The sequence below is a fragment of the Poromitra crassiceps genome, assembly GCF_964638095.1.
Source record: "Poromitra crassiceps genome assembly, chromosome: 10".
NCBI lineage: Eukaryota > Metazoa > Chordata > Actinopteri > Beryciformes > Melamphaidae > Poromitra > Poromitra crassiceps.
In genome coordinates this window covers 47,860,035-47,881,027 of record NC_139631.1, presented here as the reverse complement: position 1 = coordinate 47,881,027, position 20,993 = coordinate 47,860,035, and the positions used below count along the sequence as shown (strand labels likewise).

Sequence of the window (20,993 nt, the reverse complement as noted above, 5' to 3'; positions counted from 1 at the left end):
GATCCGACTGAAGGCCAAAACAGTCGCCACCGAGATGAAAATTGAACATTTCAGAGGTGGGCCATCTTGGTGCTTCCGATTCATGAGACGAAAGGGACTGTCCGTCCGGGGGAGAACTACTGAACAACTCCCTCCCGACTACCAGGAGAAAATCACAAACTTCGGCGAATTCACACAAAGGAAGATCACGGAATATTATAGGAGTGTGAAAACATCCACAATCACCAACGGGTTCCAAAACGCTGGACTGCTGCGGGATGAAGAGGATGACGCCGCCACAGCTGGCGCTGAGGGCCGTCAGAGGCTTCAGAGGCTGTTCGATGCCGACAGTGATGAAGAGGAGTTCGTTGGTTTTGAGTGACAATGAAGGAGAGAGGAGAGTGGTTGACGAAGCCACCCTGAACCTGTTCGTTTCCGACACTGAAGATGAGGACTTTGGTGGTTTCAGTACGCAGGAAGAAGAGGAAGACGAGGATTAGTGACTTGACTTCTCTGGTTACAGGTTTGCTGCACATATAGCCTATTGTTGTGTGATTTTGTCTGGGGATTAGTGACCTGACTTTTGTTTTGTTTTGTTGAAATGTTAATAAATGGGAGCTTCCCCAAAACAGCCATCTCTTTCCCGACATTCCTCTCTGTGCACGAACCCTTTCATATGGTAATTAAACATCAAAACACCCGCGGCTTATAGACCGGTGCGGCTTATAGAAGAAAAAAATAGTCAATTTTGGTCCCGCGGCTTATAGACCGGTGCGTCTTATAGTCCGGAATTTACGGTAGTAGGCTTATTTTTCATATCTGACATGTTTCGACTGCTGACTTGGAGTCTTCCTCAGAAGCATCAGTGATGTGATGTGTCCTGTCAGCTGGTTTATCTACGCTTGGCCTACGCTACCTGGAGTGGTAGGATGAACATGCCAACAGGGAACCCCCTGTTTGCCCTGTTGGCCGACGTGATGGTATGAGACAACATGTAGGCCTCCTCATCCCAGTTTACAGTCCCGTGGGCATGTTTGTTGCCTCTCTGATCCACCATGGTATCTGTTTTCCCATCGGATGACCTTGGCCCTTTCCCAGTCCATGATGTGGTTCTCTCTTTTACAGTGATCTGAGATGGCTGATGTCAGATTCTCCTGACAGTAATCTGAGATGGCTGATTTCAGATTCTCCTGACAGTGATCTGAGATGGCTGATTTCGGATTCTCCTGACAGTGATCTGAGATGGCTGATTTCAGATTCTCCTGACAGTGATCTGAGATGGCTGATGTCAGATTCTCCTGACAGTGATCTGAGATGGCTGATGTCAGATTCTCCTGACAGTGATCTGAGATGGCTGATGTCAGATTCTCCTAGTCCGCTTTCTGTTTTATTGCACGTGTGTGTGTGTTTCAGATGTTTTCTTTTCACATTCTTTCTGTTGTTCTTTCATTTTTATTGCAAAAATAATGTCACGACCCCCCCGCGCCCCCTCCCTCCCTCCCTCCCGGGGTCCTGACCCCCAGGTTGAGAACCCCTGGTCTAGAGGAATGGACCAGCAGCTAGACATTTCTCTCCTTCATAATCTTTCACATTTAGCTTGGAATATCGCTTTTATTAGTGTACACCTTCCACTCACTGGCTTTCTTCAGCAGAGGAGTGGACGGGGTGGGGGGGGCAGGGGGCTTGCATGGGCATGGGTGCGGCAGAGCTGGGGCTCATCAGCATGGCACTGTAAATGTTGGCTGCCACCATCAAGATGCAGAGCAGGATGGGCCCGATGATGGCACCCTCCACACCAAGATAGTACACTCCGCCTGCCACTGCCAGACCTGTCAGATAGGGGTGCCCACCCCCGGAGATATCAGAGTAGATGGCTGTGTCTACAAAGTAGGTTGGAAGTAGATGGCAGACCAGCAGCAGCAGGGCCTTAATGCCCTCTCCCTGTGCCAACCACAGATCACACATGGCCGGCACCGCTGCCCAGTAGGTCCCCAAGAACGGCACCGCTCCCAGGATGGCAGCCAACACAGACGGGATAAAAATGATATTGATGCCAAAGATAGTGTGCGTGAGCCAAGTGTAGAGGCCGTAGAAGCCAGCCTTCTTCAGAGAGGCATCAAACACCTGTCTGATGGCCTCCTCTACAGACTGCCCTATGATATCGGAGAAGGGTCCCGGCTGGGAGAGGGGTGTCAGGTTGAGGAGCCATTTGACAGGTTTGTAGTATTCTCTACTGGAACTCAGCAAATAGAAGAGAGTGGTCAGGAAGATCACCAGACTCTGGGCAAAGTTGAGGAGGGTTGTGCCGCTGTGGAACAAGACATTGAGGAGCGTGGTCATCGTGGATGTGAGAAGGCTGACGTTCCTACTCATTACCACCAACAGAGACTCCAGGATAGACATGAGGGTCTCAATATTCTCTTGTATGAAGGTAGCGATGTGCTGCCAGTGCAGTCCAGCTAGCCAGCTGTTCTGCCTCTGAACTGACAACTTCTTACCTTGGTGGTGGTGCCCAGACTGGGTCACATTCTTAACAAAACAGGAGTGGTACAGTCTATCCCAAAGCTCCAAAACCTGCCTCTCAATTGCCTTGTCTCCTAACATCTTATGGAGCTTTAGTGTTATCCATTTTCTCCCGTACTGATAGACATTAGTAGCAGCTGAGTTCAGAGCCTTCTGGACCACGTGGGCCTCTGGGAGCCAGTTGGCCAATTCTTGGTGTTTGGACACAGTCTCATTGATGAGATTACTGGTTACATCAATGATGTGAACGCTCTCCTGATGAACCATATCAGTGAGCAGTAGAGCCATCAGCAGAGTTCCTGTGACCAGGAGGAAGATGACAAATATGCTGATGATTGTGTCCAGGGATCGCTCCAACCACAGTATCATCTTCGTATCGATGCGGAGCAGGAACTGAGCAAGGCCTTTGATTGGTCGAGGCAGCAGGGCTTCCTCTCGCTCACGCCCAAACTCCTCCAGCACCGCCCACCATGAAGCAAGCGTCCGCACGGCAAAGCTCTTCAGCCCAAAGTGGACCACCAGCTTCTTTATCATCCACACAGCCACAGGGATATGCAGCAGCTGTAGGACCCAGAGGTTGAGCCAGACCTGAACCAGTACTATGGCCCAGACTAGCAGCACAAAGTAGAGATCACTGGCCTTGTGGGAGCTCTTCTCTTGCTGTGAGAGACCAGCGGGCATCGGGAAAGAGCCCCGAGCAAACCCAGGTGTGACGGGGATGGAACCAGGCCCTACAGATTCCGCGCCATCTGCATTAGAGTTTACGTTGTATTCAGTTTTCATTCGTAGGTTGCCACAGATGGCCCTGTAGATAGTGTTAGCAGTGAACGAGAACACCTGCCCCGACAACTCTCCTTTGCCAGGGACCGGTGGTTTCTCGTGGGAGCCCAGGAGGAGGAGTATAACCACAACCACAAGTATGGGCACTCTCCACGACCCGGTCAGAGACACCAGGTAGAAGAGCAGGATGCCCCATACAGGAACAGACAGAGTCCTCAGGTAGTGCTCAGTACTGGGCCTCCACTTAAAGGCTACTGCCAGCATGTAGCCCATCACCGCTGTGGATACCCACACGGCGTGGAAGCAATCAAGTACGGCCCCGATTTTTCCACAGACGTACCCACGGATGACATGGGCAAGCATGCCAATGACGCTCCAGAACTGGTAGAGGAAGTAGAGGAGCAGCGTGCCCACCCCGATCACTAGCAGCACCGTGAGCCTCTCCAGCACCAGCCTGCCCATCGCATCCACGCTGTGGTTCACACACCACACAGGCACCAGCAGGGTCCCCAGCACCACGGGTGTCCCAGTATCCTGCAGGTCGCTGAGCCAGGAGCGGCCGAGCTGGGCTAGGGAGTGCTTAAATGGGTAGAGGAAAGTGCCGCACAGCCCTGCCCAGAGCAGCGGGCGGAGGAAAGTCTCCAGTATGAAGTAAACTAGCACAGCCGCTCCGCAGCAGATAGCCACCATGATCATCGCCCCTGTGTTGTAGAAGGCCTGCTTGATGTTCTTGTCGAATTTGAGGGAGGAAGGCTGGTTGAGCTGCTGGCTCATCATGCCCACAGCCGGCTGGACGCTCTCGGAGGAGACGTAGTGCATTCGGCCAGTGTGCAATCTCTCCGGCCCCGCTGCTGCATCCTCCTGGTCTGCCATCTTCACTGTCTTCACCGATGTACTCATCGCTCCGTCGTCCAGGGAAATAAGCTCCATGGCACCACCAGTGCTCTATGATCTCACTGATGTTGTCAGAAGGTCCACGGCATCATCAGTGGTCATTGTGACATCATGATGGTCATTCTGACTTAATCAGCGGTCATTGTGTCAACTTCTTCTTCTGTGGTGTTTTATGGCAGTTGGCATCCTTTATGTTGCATTACTGCCTCCTTCTGGATTTATCCATCCACTGTTTCCCTACATTCTGTCAATCCTCAGTCCTTCAACCTTGTGACATCATGATGGTCATTGTGACATCATTATGTCAGAAGGTCCATGCCATCATCGGTGCTCCACGACATCACCGATGATGTCACTGTAAGGACCCTCACAGTTATGGGGCCCTCTGCAATTACCCTATACAAGTAGGCACATAAATGGGTGAATGCTCCCATGGGGGGTGCTACAGCAATATTTTACATAATTTCATGCCTTCACACTACACAGAGCCATTGTGACATCAGTCTATGACCTCATTAGCATTATCATGCTATATGTATTTTACACCTTCACAGTCACATCACTGATGACATCATCAGTGATGACATCACTCACTGAGTTCCACATGGTGGTGTGTCCACCCACACTGTTTGACAGATGATGTGAGGGCATCACCAATGATATTATGACATTACTGTTGATGTCACACAGTTATGAGGTCATCAATCACCAATGATGTCAAACAGTTCGAGATGGCTTGGCCAGTTGAGCACTATAGTGATGTTGTTTTACCAGCAGAAAGAACTAACTCCAACAATGCCTAAATGGAAGGGACCGCTCTCCAATCCCGAAGCCAAATGCAAGAAATTAGCACGAGCTAGAGAAACTCTGCTTGAGTGCACAAAGCGTGCACATTTCTCTTTTTTTTTCTTATATTAGTTTAACACCTTTGCCCGGTAGTCCCTGGCAACAGCCGGGATGGCGCTTGCCCGAGGAATAATGCCATATAAGCAACTCATTCATTTCAGAGAGTACACTGAATTTACATTGTGTATAAACTCTTAATATGTTCACCCTCAGAGGCAGGAGCTTTGATCGATGCCAAAGCTTGAATTTGCAACATAAAAAGAAACAGCAATGTTAAATCAAGAGAAAATGCTTTTTTGAACGGTAGACACTACCTTGATTTTGAAAGGTGCTGGTTAAAACGCAGGGCCTTTGTAGAGCTGGCTTTCCGTGATTATATAGTGCTTATACCATTATACCACAGCTCTACCATTTGAGCTAATTCCCCTCCACAGAGTGAGACTGGTTGTTGATCTGCCTCCAACAATCCTTCCGAAGATCGTTTTCATCTCCTCCTCTCCTTGTTGCTTCCTCATGCGCACAACTCTCTTATACCTTTTTTACATCAAAAGTCCCACGATACATGTGCTTTTGTTACCCAGGAAAGCAGCAGGCGGTAGCAGCAGCAGCATCGCCTTTCAAACTTTAGATCGCACTCAACCCACGTTTCTCCACCGCTGCGGGCTGTCTCTTCACCCTCCTTTTTCCCTTCTTCTCTCACAGCTGTCCAGACACAGCTGTCCACCAGCCAAAACAAAATGGAAACTCCCGAGTAAAAAATTCAAACTAATGTCATTTAAACAAGTAAATAGCCTCACTGATGCACGTTGGAGGAGAAAAAAGTGTTTCAACAAACGAAGCAGCAAACATTGTATCAAAATACTCGTTTTGATGTTAAGATTACATAATAGTGAAGCTGTAAAGCATTACTCAAAATGTGAACGTTACAACGAGGGATTTATTTTGAAAGAGCTAAAGCGGACGACCTACTTACATTCTGGCTGACTTGACGCAGTCTATGCGCCCCTGCCTGGGCTCGTGAGCTTTGTGGGGTGTACTCGTGCATGACGAAAGACACTTTTCTCTCTGCATATTCCGAGCCTGTGGGAATCACTGAATCTCACTGACTCACGCTGGAAAAGGGGCGGCAACTCATGCAAAAGCACGTGTTGGACCGGACCACTGCCAAGATTTATATCGCCAGCCGGAGCAGCGTAAAAACCCACCTCACTTGCAGGGTCGCTCTATCGGCTAAACGGCCTAGCTTGGAAACTTTTAGACTGAAGAAAATGGCACTAGTTGTGGATATTAGTGGGATTTTTGGCCAGTCTAAAAGCGGCTTTACTATCTGAAATCCTAGTCCAACATTGCTTCTATTCCTTCCATCTATGAACAAACAAAATTGGATTAGTGTAATCACTTCATTTTGTGATCAGATAATACCACTCAACAAGTAATTTTCCTTTTTGTAACATACAATATTGAGAGCTGGGCCAAACAAATCACTTTTACTAGAAATTCAACCAATTTACCATAACTAAACATCCCTTCAACATACTTCTAAACTGTCTAAGTTGTCATCCTGGTGAACACAACCTCCTTTGTTTTTTAGTCATACTTCGCCTCCACTTCAAAAGGAACAAAGGCAAAACTTCGAAAGTAGCCTAATTCCACTATAACTGCAGACCTGGCAACCCTTCTGCTGCGGCAGTGTTGGTTACTTGTTTATTCAAAGTGTATTAATATTGATCGTGTCACATGTCCAAATTGCAGCAAATCCTGCACTGCATGTCCTCGGGATCCCTCAGGACCAACGGTTGTCAAGATATGTGAAGACACATAAAGACAGAGATTCCAGGGAATTAGTAGAGAGATACTGTGACCTCTGCTGAAATGCATTTTTGAGTCAAGATTCAGATTTTTAAAAAATTGCTGAGGTTGGTCCAGGTGTGAAGCCTCGTTGGTGCAGTAGGCAGCGCGTCAGTCTCATAATCTGAAGGTCGTGAGTTCGAGCCTCACACGGGGCAGCTGTTTTGGACGGCACGGTGGCTCAGTGTTCACAACTGTTGCCTCACAGAAAGAAGGTCTCGAAAAGTCTTTAGATCATAACTGGAACATGTATAGAGCAGCAGAGGTTCTCTTCCCCATGAACCACCTTGAGACACAAATCTCTCTGAAATAGCAGCATGGAGGGGAAGGAGGGAGGAGACAAATTTGAATTCAAGACTCTGGCACTCGCCTACAGGGCAGTAAAGCAGACTGCCCCTACAGGCCAGTACACCAGACCCCCCCTCTTTATGTGCAATCTATAGTCAGGTTCCAAACCTCACCTCGCTCCCTTCGCTCCTCCACCCTTGCCGGTCGCCTCGCCTCTCCTTCCCTACTTGGACTTAGAAGTCGCTCATCCCTGTCGCGACTCTTCTCATCCCTGGTGCCACAATGGTGGAATGAGCTCCCCTCTTCTGTCAAAACGGCCCAATCACTGCCCAGCTTTGGACAGAAGCGACATAATGTACTGTAATGTCACGGGATTGATCGCTGCATTCTCCTGAAGCTTGTGCATCTCCTCGTTAGTATAGTGGATGAGTATCCCCGCCTGTCACGCGGGAGACCGGGGTTCGATTCCCCGACGGGGAGGACTATACTATTGTATGCGATGGTAGTGCTGTGCCCTCATCCCCATCTGTGTTGCTGTTGGCACAAGCGTTTAATTCTCCCTAGTCTCATTGACGTCAGCAAGCTTCCAGCGATGGAGGGTCTGAATCACAAGTTTCTTTTTCGGCACTCCGTCCAGATGCTGGACGCAAACTCTTGTTGGCTGGGCTGTGACGGAAGTGACATCATACAGCGCATCTCCATATTACATTCTGACAAGGAAACATGTACAGTGAGTGGAACGCCGTGAAGCACCGTGAAGAGACTAGTCTCGCAGTGCCAGGAGCCACCAAAAAGTAGCGATAGGCTGTCTTGCAGGAAGAATGAGTGGGCAAGATAATTTAATGGCTGCGTTACAGAAAGTGTGCCACGTCCACGGTGTAGATGCTCTCAAGGATGTGTTTGTTGCAGTTGTTTCAGTTCACCCGGGGTCGATTTAGCTGATGCACACGTTCTGAATGCACCGCCCACGAGGTCCCCGGTTGGTCAATTCAGATGTCTGTCATGCATCCTCTATTTTTTGGCTTGGGGGCAGGCCTTAACGACTTTTCAGAGTTGTGTTCCAGATGTAGATATCTACGGCTGGCACTGCCAGACTAAATTCTCCCATGCCTTCACTGCCTAGTGTCCAGGTGGACTCTCTCGTCAAACAAAACCAGGATGGACAAATCCCTCACTGTTGTAGTCACAAACTACCATCTTTTTACAGAGACATGCACACACACACTTGCATGGCAGCTTGCCTTGCACACACACATGCTTCTATATCAAAACGCCGCTGTGAAAAATGTCTTGTGTTTTTATCCTGGGAAGGGTACAGCCCCATGGGACTAACTTCTGCTCGGCAATCGTTGGTCAGGCGTCAAATTTCTTGCATGCAGGGATTAAAGTTCTCCGTCGCTACGACGGATTTCCGTCTATTGGAGCCAGATATGAAATGTGAAAAATACCAAAATTAAAGCCCCTTTGTATATTTTCAATGTGTATTGTATTGAGTTTGAATGAAAGCTTTTATTTTGAAAAATTCCGACCGGACGTCCAAATGATTCTCCTGGGCTGTGTTCAAGCCACAATAAGTCTGAAAATGTATTGCTACGGTTTCCAGGTTGAACGTCATGTTTCCTTGCCTGTTTCAATGCACCACTATGTTGGCTGATAAATGTTTTGCTACGTTGTTTTCGGCCCGCTGAACGCGACCCTGCAAAGCCACTCCATGTAACGCTAAACAAAACACTGTTGCCGATCTGCCTCTCAGACAGCGTTAGTTCCTAACGTTAAATTATCCATGACAGCATTGGACTGAAGAAGTTTGTTATTGTGAGAATTGGAGTTAATTTATTACTGCAAAGGTGGAGGAACTTTGAAAACATGCGTGATGCGGAGTTGTCTTTTATTGGACACGGACAGGTAAAACTTGCTAACACACACACGCTCAAACGTTTGCTGCAGTAACGTTAACGTTATTATTTTCGGTGTATTTTCCCCCTTGACAGCGCGGGGGGTTGATGCTTTTGCCACGACCACATGTCACTAATTGTCATTTCCACCATAAAGATGCATGTCAGCAGAATAACGTTATTTGATGGAGAGAAAAAGTCTAGTGGAGTTTCACTAGCGTCAACGCTAACGTTATTGAATGAGCTATAGGCACCTATCTGTAATGCAACATGATAACATTAACAAACAACTGTTGCTAGCACAGTAGTCTCGCTAGCCAGCCTCTCTTCCTTTCTGTCAGAGAGTCTCCATTGTGGGTCTGCGAAAAAAATGCTCTGTTTGGGTTAACCAATCAGCCTCGTCTTGGGCGGTGCTTAGCGTTAGTGCCCTTGGAAAATAGTTTCGGGGTGGAACTTGTGCCGAGCAGGCCTTCTTTATTGCACAATCCAAATTTTCTTCAAAACTTGCCATTTTCAGCGTGTAGCAACGAGTTAGCCTGTAGGTTTCTGCCGTTAGCTTTCTATGCTAGCTAGTTAGCGTTCGGCGGGAGCATTACAGCGACACACATGGGAGCGGAAGCGCTCTGATTGACATGGTCGGAGCCAATGAACAGAGCGTGACAGAGCTTGCAAGCGGGGGAGCGGATATCCTGCTGCCACCGAAACAGCCGCTCGAATGGGAGAGCAGCTTTAGAGCAGGGGCGGGCTGATCCCTGTTGCCTGTTTCCACAGCGCCAGACTCTCTGACGGAAAGGAAGAGAGGCTGGCTAGCGAGACTACTAGCGCAGTAACTAGTTGGTTACTAACTTTCTGGTTAGCATTAGATGTGTCAGCTGCTGCTAGTCTCTGAGTTAGATGATAAGATGTTGATTTCATCTTTTACCTGACTCCTGTAACACTAGCGTTAGGTGGTTAGCCTAGGCATGCTAGGTGTTGTCTGACAGTATTAATTGGTGTGTTTTCATAACAGTAGGCTACCAGACCATCAGCTCAGTGGGACACTCCTTAGTTGGGACATATGTTTGACAATGTTGTTGTAGTTCCTGTGGCTACTGTTAGTTATAATTGTTATACTGATCCCTTAACCTACTTGTTTGACTCGATAAAAAACATCTATATATTAATTGTGATTTATTATAGCCAGTAATTTTCACATGTCTCTGTTGGCATACCTACGTGGAACCTTATAACATCAGCCCAGAACACAATTCATGCATCATTAGGCCTACTGGATGTTTGGGAACTTGAGAGTGAAATGAGTGTGATGTACACACTGTCTGCCGTTTTTTACATAAAAGCCCATGTGAAGCGACGGCAGGGTGGGGAAAAAGCGGACACTCTAGAAAGCCCGAAATAGCTAAAATAGGCCTAGAAAAAATTTCAGTCAATAGATTTTATTTTGCTTTAACCCCTGTGCATGTTTTTAGTGGGCAGTTTTGTTATATGCAGGAAACCCCAGGTGAGCAAACTCCACAGAGAAAGTCCCCTTTTCAGCAGATAACATCAACTGGGCATGAGGCACCGAAGCCATGGGAGAAACATGTCCCCAGTGCAACCCAGGCATGAATGGAATTCAGGACATACTTGCTGTGAGGCGACAGCCATACAACTGTGTCACCATTTCCCCAAAATGTGTTGCTGTTCCTGTCCAGTTTCAAACTGAGGAAGTTTGACACCTTAGGCGAACGTTAACTACGGGAACTGGCTATGGAAGCGCAACAACGCTGTCCAGCAATTCCCAAAAAGCAGGAAACAAACAAATCATTTTCCAGAGCTTTGGAGATTCCTTGGCTTCTTGTGAGGCACTTGGATGTGGTAAAGCCACGTCACACCTCTCATTCACATCAATGGCAATTTGTCCATTCAGCTGGGTGTACAAGGCTCTGTTTTTGAATGGACTCTCTACCTCCTCTGGTCAAGATCACAAATAATCCAGAGGAAGCTAAAGGCTATGGAGAATGCAGGCATCGATCCCGCTACCTCTCGCACGCTAAGCAAGCGCTCTACCATTTGAGCTAATTCCCCTCCACAGAGTGAGACTGGTTCTTGATCTGCCTCCAACACTCCTTCCGAAGATCGTTTTCATCTCCTCCTCTCCTTGTTGCTTCCTCATGCGCACAACTCTCTTATACCTTTTTTACATCAAAAGTCCCACGATACATGTGCTTTTGTTACCCAGGAAAGCAGCAGGCGGTAGCAGCAGCAGCATTGCCTTTCAAACTTTAGATCGCACTCAACCCACGTTTCTCCACCGCTTTGGGCTGTCTCTTGACCCTCCTTTTTCCCTTCTTCTCTCACAGCTGTCCAGACACAGCTGTCCACCAGCCAAAACAAATTGGAAACTCCCGAGTAAAAAATTCAAACTAATGTCATTTAAACAAGTAAATAGCCTCACTGATGCACGTTGGAAGAGAAAAAAGTGTTTCAACAAACGAAGCAGCAAACATTGTATCAAAATACTCGTTTTGATGTTAAGATTACATAATAGTGAAGCTGTAAAGCATTACTCAAAATGTGAACGTTACAACGAGGGATTTATTTTGAAAGAGCTAAAGCGGACGACCTACCGTAAATTCCGGACTATAAGCTGCACCGGTGTATAAGCCGCACCTGCAAAGTTGACTGTTTTTTACATATATAAGCCGCACCGGACTATAAGCCGCGGGTGTTTTAATGTTTTTATTTTTTTATTTTTTTTTATTTTTTTATTGTGTTTTAATGTTTAATTACCATATGTAAGGGTTCATGCACAGAGGGGATTGTCGGGAAAGAGATGGCTGTTTGAGGAAGCTCCCATTTATTAACATTTCAACAAAACAACATAACACAACACCACCTGTGTTTCTTTTTTACAGTGCACACAGTGTCATACAGTGTCATACAGTGTGGTGAAAAGAGGGCAAGAGAGGAAATTAAAACAGAAGTGGATTTATAGTTAGAAAGAGTGCTAAAGAAGAGAGAATTCATTTTTTTTTTTTTTTTTTTTCTGAAAAAATCCATAGATAAGCCGCACCGTTATATAAGCCGCAGGGGCCAAAAAAGCCCAAAAAACGGGAAAAAAGCCGCGGCTTATAGTCCGGAATTTACGGTACTTACATTCTGGCTGACTTGACGCAGTCTATGCGCCCCTGCCTGGGCTCGTGAGCTTTGTGGGGTGTACTCGTGCATGACGAAAGACACTTTTCTCTCTGCATATTCCGAGCCTGTGGGAATCACTGAATCTCACTGACTCACGCTGGAAAAGGGGCGGCAACTCATGCAAAAGCATGTGTTGGACCGGACCACTGCCAAGATTTATATCGCCAGCCGGAGCAGCGTAAAAACCCACCTCACTTGCAGGGTCGCTCTATCGGCTAAACGGCCTAGCTTGGAAACTTTTAGACTGAAGAAAATGGCACTAGTTTGTGGATATTAGTGGGATTTTTGGCCAGTCTAAAAGCGGCTTTACTATCTGAAATCCTAGTCCAACATTGCTTCTATTCCTTCCATCTATGAACAAACAAAATTGGATTAGTGTAATCACTTCATTTTGTGATCAGATAATACCACTCAACAAGTAATTTTCCTTTTTGTAACATACAATATTGAGAGCTGGGCCAAACAAATCACTTTTACTAGAAATTCAACCAATTTACCATAACTAAACATCCCTTCAACATACTTCTAAACTGTCTAAGTTGTCATCCTGGTGAACACAACCTCCTTTGTTTTTTAGTCATACTTCGCCTCCACTTCAAAAGGAACAAAGGCAAAACTTCGAAAGTAGCCTAATTCCACTATAACTGCAGACCTGGCAACCCTTCTGCTGCGGCAGTGTTGGTTACTTGTTTATTCAAAGTGTATTAATATTGATCGTGTCACATGTCCAAATTGCAGCAAATCCTGCACTGCATGTCCTCGGGATCCCTCAGGACCAACGGTTGTCAAGATATGTGAAGACACATAAAGACAGAGATTCCCGGGAATTAGTAGAGAGATACTGTGACCTCTGCTGAAATGCATTTTTGAGTCAAGATTCAGATTTTTAAAAAATTGCTGAGGTTGGTCCAGGTGTGAAGCCTCGTTGGCACAGTAGGCAGCGCGTCAGTCTCATAATCTGAAGGTCGTGAGTTCGAGCCTCACACGGGGCAGCTGTTTTGGACGGCACGGTGGCTCAGTGTTCACAACTGTTGCCTCACAGAAAGAAGGTCTCGAAAAGTCTTTAGATCATAACTGGAACATGTATAGAGCAGCAGAGGTTCTCTTCCCCATGAACCACCTTGAGACACAAATCTCTCTGAAATAGCAGCATGGAGGGGAAGGAGGGAGGAGACAAATTTGAATTCAAGACTCTGGCACTCGCCTACAGGGCAGTAAAGCAGACTGCCCCTACAGGCCAGTACACCAGACCCCCCCTCTTTATGTGCAATCTATAGTCAGGTTCCAAACCTCACCTCGCTCCCTTCGCTCCTCCACCCTTGCCGGTCGCCTCGCCTCTCCTTCCCTACGTGGACTTAGAAGTCGCTCATCCCTGTCGCGACTCTTCTCATCCCTGGTGCCACAATGGTGGAATGAGCTCCCCTCTTCTGTCAAAACGGCCCAATCACTGCCCAGCTTTGGACAGAAGCGACATAATGTACTGTAATGTCACGGGATTGATCGCTGCATTCTCCTGAAGCTTGTGCATCTCCTCGTTAGTATAGTGGATGAGTATCCCCGCCTGTCACGCGGGAGACCGGGGTTCGATTCCCCGACGGGGAGGACTATACTATTGTATGCGATGGTAGTGCTGTGCCCTCATCCCCATCTGTGTTGCTGTTGGCACAAGCGTTTAATTCTCCCTAGTCTCATTGACGTCAGCAAGCTTCCAGCGATGGAGGGTCTGAATCACAAGTTTCTTTTTCGGCACTCCGTCCAGATGCTGGACGCAAACTCTTGTTGGCTGGGCTGTGACGGAAGTGACATCATACAGCGCATCTCCATATTACATTCTGACAAGGAAACATGTACAGTGAGTGGAACGCCGTGAAGCACCGTGAAGAGACTAGTCTCGCAGTGCCAGGAGCCACCAAAAAGTAGCGATAGGCTGTCTTGCAGGAAGAATGAGTGGGCAAGATAATTTAATGGCTGCGTTACAGAAAGTGTGCCACGTCCACGGTGTAGATGCTCTCAAGGATGTGTTTGTTGCAGTTGTTTCAGTTCACCCGGGGTCGATTTAGCTGATGCACACGTTCTGAATGCACCGCCCACGAGGTCCCCGGTTGGTCAATTCAGATGTCTGTCATGCATCCTCTATTTTTTGGCTTGGGGGCAGGCCTTAACGACTTTTCAGAGTTGTGTTCCAGATGTAGATATCTACGGCTGGCACTGCCAGACTAAATTCTCCCATGCCTTCACTGCCTAGTGTCCAGGTGGACTCTCTCGTCAAACAAAACCAGGATGGACAAATCCCTCACTGTTGTAGTCACAAACTACCATCTTTTTACAGAGACATGCACACACACACTTGCATGGCAGCTTGCCTTGCACACACACATGCTTCTATATCAAAACGCCGCTGTGAAAAATGTCTTGTGTTTTTATCCTGGGAAGGGTACAGCCCCATGGGACTAACTTCTGCTCGGCAATCGTTGGTCAGGCGTCAAATTTCTTGCATGCAGGGATTAAAGTTCTCCGTCGCTACGACGGATTTCCGTCTATTGGAGCCAGATATGAAATGTGAAAAATACCAAAATTAAAGCCCCTTTGTATATTTTCAATGTGTATTGTATTGAGTTTGAATGAAAGCTTTTATTTTGAAAAATTCCGACCGGACGTCCAAATGATTCTCCTGGGCTGTGTTCAAGCCACAATAAGTCTGAAAATGTATTGCTACGGTTTCCAGGTTGAACGTCATGTTTCCTTGCCTGTTTCAATGCACCACTATGTTGGCTGATAAATGTTTTGCTACGTTGTTTTCGGCCCGCTGAACGCGACCCTGCAAAGCCACTCCATGTAACGCTAAACAAAACACTGTTGCCGATCTGCCTCTCAGACAGCGTTAGTTCCTAACGTTAAATTATCCATGACAGCATTGGACTGAAGAAGTTTGTTATTGTGAGAATTGGAGTTAATTTATTACTGCAAAGGTGGAGGAACTTTGAAAACATGCGTGATGCGGAGTTGTCTTTTATTGGACACGGACAGGTAAAACTTGCTAACACACACACGCTCAAACGTTTGCTGCAGTAACGTTAACGTTATTATTTTCGGTGTATTTTCCCCCTTGACAGCGCGGGGGGTTGATGCTTTTGCCACGACCACATGTCACTAATTGTCATTTCCACCATAAAGATGCATGTCAGCAGAATAACGTTATTTGATGGAGAGAAAAAGTCTAGTGGAGTTTCACTAGCGTCAACGCTAACGTTATTGAATGAGCTATAGGCACCTATCTGTAATGCAACATGATAACATTAACAAACAACTGTTGCTAGCACAGTAGTCTCGCTAGCCAGCCTCTCTTCCTTTCTGTCAGAGAGTCTCCATTGTGGGTCTGCGAAAAAAATGCTCTGTTTGGGTTAACCAATCAGCCTCGTCTTGGGCGGTGCTTAGCGTTAGTGCCCTTGGAAAATAGTTTCGGGGTGGAACTTGTGCCGAGCAGGCCTTCTTTATTGCACAATCCAAATTTTCTTCAAAACTTGCCATTTTCAGCGTGTAGCAACGAGTTAGCCTGTAGGTTTCTGCCGTTAGCTTTCTATGCTAGCTAGTTAGCGTTCGGCGGGAGCATTACAGCGACACACATGGGAGCGGAAGCGCTCTGATTGACATGGTCGGAGCCAATGAACAGAGCGTGACAGAGCTTGCAAGCGGGGGAGCGGATATCCTGCTGCCACCGAAACAGCCGCTCGAATGGGAGAGCAGCTTTAGAGCAGGGGCGGGCTGATCCCTGTTGCCTGTTTCCACAGCGCCAGACTCTCTGACGGAAAGGAAGAGAGGCTGGCTAGCGAGACTACTAGCGCAGTAACTAGTTGGTTACTAACTTTCTGGTTAGCATTAGATGTGTCAGCTGCTGCTAGTCTCTGAGTTAGATGATAAGATGTTGATTTCATCTTTTACCTGACTCCTGTAACACTAGCGTTAGGTGGTTAGCCTAGGCATGCTAGGTGTTGTCTGACAGTATTAATTGGTGTGTTTTCATAACAGTAGGCTACCAGACCATCAGCTCAGTGGGACACTCCTTAGTTGGGACATATGTTTGACAATGTTGTTGTAGTTCCTGTGGCTACTGTTAGTTATAATTGTTATACTGATCCCTTAACCTACTTGTTTGACTCGATAAAAAACATCTATATATTAATTGTGATTTATTATAGCCAGTAATTTTCACATGTCTCTGTTGGCATACCTACGTGGAACCTTATAACATCAGCCCAGAACACAATTCATGCATCATTAGGCCTACTGGATGTTTGGGAACTTGAGAGTGAAATGAGTGTGATGTACACACTGTCTGCCATTTTTTACATAAAAGCCCATGTGAAGCGACGGCAGGGTGGGGAAAAAGCGGACACTCTAGAAAGCCCGAAATAGCTAAAATAGGCCTAGAAAAAATTTCAGTCAATAGATTTTATTTTGCTTTAACCCCTGTGCATGTTTTTAGTGGGCAGTTTTGTTATATGCAGGAAACCCCAGGTGAGCAAACTCCACAGAGAAAGTCCCCTTTTCAGCAGATAACATCAACTGGGCATGAGGCACCGAAGCCATGGGAGAAACATGTCCCCAGTGCAACCCAGGCATGAATGGAATTCAGGACATACTTGCTGTGAGGCGACAGCCATACAACTGTGTCACCATTTCCCCAAAATGTGTTGCTGTTCCTGTCCAGTTTCAAACTGAGGAAGTTTGACACCTTAGGCGAACGTTAACTACGGGAACTGGCTATGGAAGCGCAACAACGCTGTCCAGCAATTCCCAAAAAGCAGGAAACAAACAAATCATTTTCCAGAGCTTTGGAGATTCCTTGGCTTCTTGTGAGGCACTTGGATGTGGTAAAGCCACGTCACACCTCTCATTCACATCAATGGCAATTTGTCCATTCAGCTGGGTGTACAAGGCTCTGTTTTTGAATGGACTCTCTACCTCCTCTGGTCAAGATCACAAATAATCCAGAGGAAGCTAAAGGCTATGGAGAATGCAGGCATCGATCCCGCTACCTCTCGCACGCTAAGCAAGCGCTCTAGCATTTGAGCTAATTCCCCTCCACAGAGTGAGACTGGTTCTTGATCTGCCTCCAACACTCCTTCCGAAGATCGTTTTCATCTCCTCCTCTCCTTGTTGCTTCCTCATGCGCACAACTCTCTTATACCTTTTTTACATCAAAAGTCCCACGATACATGTGCTTTTGTTACCCAGGAAAGCAGCAGGCGGTAGCAGCAGCAGCATTGCCTTTCAAACTTTAGATCGCACTCAACCCACGTTTCTCCACCGCTTTGGGCTGTCTCTTGACCCTCCTTTTTCCCTTCTTCTCTCACAGCTGTCCAGACACAGCTGTCCACCAGCCAAAACAAATTGGAAACTCCCGAGTAAAAAATTCAAACTAATGTCATTTAAACAAGTAAATAGCCTCACTGATGCACGTTGGAAGAGAAAAAAGTGTTTCAACAAACGAAGCAGCAAACATTGTATCAAAATACTCGTTTTGATGTTAAGATTACATAATAGTGAAGCTGTAAAGCATTACTCAAAATGTGAACGTTACAACGAGGGATTTATTTTGAAAGAGCTAAAGCGGACGACCTACCGTAAATTCCGGACTATAAGCTGCACCGGTGTATAAGCCGCACCTGCAAAGTTGACTGTTTTTTACATATATAAGCCGCACCGGACTATAAGCCGCGGGTGTTTTAATGTTTTTATTTTTTTATTTTTTTTTATTTTTTTATTGTGTTTTAATGTTTAATTACCATATGTAAGGGTTCATGCACAGAGGGGATTGTCGGGAAAGAGATGGCTGTTTGAGGAAGCTCCCATTTATTAACATTTCAACAAAACAACATAACACAACACCACCTGTGTTTCTTTTTTACAGTGCACACAGTGTCATACAGTGTCATACAGTGTGGTGAAAAGAGGGCAAGAGAGGAAATTAAAACAGAAGTGGATTTATAGTTAGAAAGAGTGCTAAAGAAGAGAGAATTCATTTTTTTTTTTTTTTTTTTTCTGAAAAAATCCATAGATAAGCCGCACCGTTATATAAGCCGCAGGGGCCAAAAAAGCCCAAAAAACGGGAAAAAAGCCGCGGCTTATAGTCCGGAATTTACGGTACTTACATTCTGGCTGACTTGACGCAGTCTATGCGCCCCTGCCTGGGCTCGTGAGCTTTGTGGGGTGTACTCGTGCATGACGAAAGACACTTTTCTCTCTGCATATTCCGAGCCTGTGGGAATCACTGAATCTCACTGACTCACGCTGGAAAAGGGGCGGCAACTCATGCAAAAGCACGTGTTGGACCGGACCACTGCCAAGATTTATATCGCCAGCCGGAGCAGCGTAAAAACCCACCTCACTTGCAGGGTCGCTCTATCGGCTAAACGGCCTAGCTTGGAAACTTTTAGACTGAAGAAAATGGCACTAGTTTGTGGATATTAGTGGGATTTTTGGCCAGTCTAAAAGCGGCTTTACTATCTGAAATCCTAGTCCAACATTGCTTCTATTCCTTCCATCTATGAACAAACAAAATTGGATTAGTGTAATCACTTCATTTTGTGATCAGATAATACCACTCAACAAGTAATTTTCCTTTTTGTAACATACAATATTGAGAGCTGGGCCAAACAAATCACTTTTACTAGAAATTCAACCAATTTACCATAACTAAACATCCCTTCAACATACTTCTAAACTGTCTAAGTTGTCATCCTGGTGAACACAACCTCCTTTGTTTTTTAGTCATACTTCGCCTCCACTTCAAAAGGAACAAAGGCAAAACTTCGAAAGTAGCCTAATTCCACTATAACTGCAGACCTGGCAACCCTTCTGCTGCGGCAGTGTTGGTTACTTGTTTATTCAAAGTGTATTAATATTGATCGTGTCACATGTCCAAATTGCAGCAAATCCTGCACTGCATGTCCTCGGGATCCCTCAGGACCAACGGTTGTCAAGATATGTGAAGACACATAAAGACAGAGATTCCCGGGAATTAGTAGAGAGATACTGTGACCTCTGCTGAAATGCATTTTTGAGTCAAGATTCAGATTTTTAAAAAATTGCTGAGGTTGGTCCAGGTGTGAAGCCTCGTTGGCACAGTAGGCAGCGCGTCAGTCTCATAATCTGAAGGTCGTGAGTTCGAGCCTCACACGGGGCAGCTGTTTTGGACGGCACGGTGGCTCAGTGTTCACAACTGTTGCCTCACAGAAAGAAGGTCTCGAAAAGTCTTTAGATCATAACTGGAACATGTATAGAGCAGCAGAGGTTCTCTTCCCCATGAACCACCTTGAGACACAAATCTCTCTGAAATAGCAGCATGGAGGGGAAGGAGGGAGGAGACAAATTTGAATTCAAGACTCTGGCACTCGCCTACAGGGCAGTAAAGCAGACTGCCCCTACAGGCCAGTACACCAGACCCCCCCTCTTTATGTGCAATCTATAGTCAGGTTCCAAACCTCACCTCGCTCCCTTCGCTCCTCCACCCTTGCCGGTCGCCTCGCCTCTCCTTCCCTACGTGGACTTAGAAGTCGCTCATCCCTGTCGCGACTCTTCTCATCCCTTGTGCCACAATGGTGGAATGAGCTCCCCTCTTCTGTCAAAACGGCCCAATCACTGCCCCGCTTTGGACAGAAGCGACATAATGTACTGTAATGTCGCGGGATTGATCGCTGCATTCTCCTGAAGCTTGTGCATCTCCTCGTTAGTATAGTGGATGAGTATCCCCGCCTGTCACGCCGGACACCGGGGTTCGATTCCCCGACGGGGAGGACTATACTATTGTATGCGATGGTAGTGCTGTGCCCTCATCCCCATCTGTGTTGCTGTTGGCACAAGCGTTTAATTCTCCCTAGTCTCATTGACGTCAGCAAGCTTCCAGCGATGGAGGGTCTGAATCACAAGTCTCTTTTTCGGCGCTCCGTCCAGATGCTGGACGCAAACTCTTGTTGGCTGGGCTGTGACGGAAGTGACATCATACAGCGCATCTCCATATTACATTCTGACAAGGAAACATGTACAGTGAGTGGAACGCCGTGAAGCACCATGAAGAGACTAGTCTCGCAGTGCCAGGAGCGACCAAAAAGTAGCGATAGGCTGTCTTGCAGGAAGAATGAGTGGGCAAGATAATTTAATGGCTGCGTTACAGAAAGTGTGCCACGTCCACGGTGTAGATGCTCTCAAGGATGTGTTTGTTGCAGTTGTTGCAGTTCACCCGGGGTCGATTTAGCTGATGCACACGTTCTGAATGCACCGCCCACGAGGTCCCCGGTTGGTCAATTCAGATGTCTGTCATGCATCCTCTATTTTTTGGCTTGGGGGGCAGGCCTTAACGACTTTTCAGAGTTGTGTTCCAGATGTAGATATCTACGGCTGGCACTGCCAGACTAAATTCTCCCATGCCTTCACTGCCTAGTGTCCAGGTGGACTCTCTCGTCAAACAAAACCAGGATGGACAAATCCCTCACTGTTGTAGTCACAAACTACCATCTTTTTACAGAGACATGCACACACACACTTGCATGGCAGCTTGCCTTGCACACACACATGCTTCTATATCAAAACGCCGCTGTGAAAAATGTCTTGTGTTTTTATCCTGGGAAGGGTACAGCCCCATGGGACTAACTTCTGCTCGGCAATCGTTGGTCAGGCGTCAAATTTCTTGCATGCAGGGATTAAAGTTCTCCGTCGCTACGACGGATTTCCGTCTATTGGAGCCAGATATGAAATGTGAAAAAT

General features: G+C 46.7%; 1 pseudogene across 1 annotated transcript; it reads right to left on the bottom strand.

Moving 5' to 3' along the window:
- Window positions 1–1,611: 1,611 nt before the first annotated feature.
- On the bottom strand, window positions 1,612–4,212 carry LOC310784485 (transmembrane protein 245 pseudogene; annotated as a pseudogene). The gene has a single exon. The product of its transcript is annotated as a transmembrane protein 245 pseudogene (transcript).
- Between the last annotated feature and the right edge of the window lie 16,781 nt (window positions 4,213–20,993).